Source organism: Arachis duranensis, chromosome 3 (genome assembly GCF_000817695.3).
Source record: "Arachis duranensis cultivar V14167 chromosome 3, aradu.V14167.gnm2.J7QH, whole genome shotgun sequence".
Lineage (NCBI taxonomy): Eukaryota > Viridiplantae > Streptophyta > Magnoliopsida > Fabales > Fabaceae > Arachis > Arachis duranensis.
The window spans coordinates 67,928,379-67,928,989 of record NC_029774.3 but is presented as its reverse complement, the minus strand read 5'-3'; positions in this window follow the sequence as shown (position 1 = coordinate 67,928,989).

Below are 611 nucleotides of genomic sequence, written 5' to 3'. Positions count from 1 at the left end.
ATAGAGAGGCAGCTTCTGAAGAAGCTTATGATCCTGAGAACCCTGCCATGGCAGAGGTTAATTACATGGGTGAACCATATGGAAATACCTATAACTCATCATGGAGAAATCATCCAAATTTCTCCTGGAAGGATCAACAGAAGCCTCAACAAGGCTTTAACAATGGTGGACGCAATAGGCTGAGCAATAGTAAGCCATATCCATCATCTCCTCAGCAACAGACAGAGAATTCAGAACAAAACACTTCTAATTTAGCCAATATTGTCTCTGATCTGTCAAAGACCACTTTCAATTTCATGAATGAAACAAGATCCTCCATTAGAAATCTGGAGGCACAAGTGGGCCAACTGAGTAAGAAAGTTATTGAAACTCCTCCCAGTATTCTCCCAGGCAATACAGAAGAGAATCCAAAAGGAGAGTGCAAGGCCATTGATTTAGTCAAAGTGGCCGAATACACTAGGGAGGAGGAGGACAAAAATCCTAGTGAGGAAGACCTCCTGGGACGTCCTTCAAGTAAGAAGGAGTTTCCTATTAAGGATCTAGAGGAATCTGAGGCTCATCTAGAGACCATAGAGATTCCATTAAATCTCCTTCTGCCATTCATGAGCTCT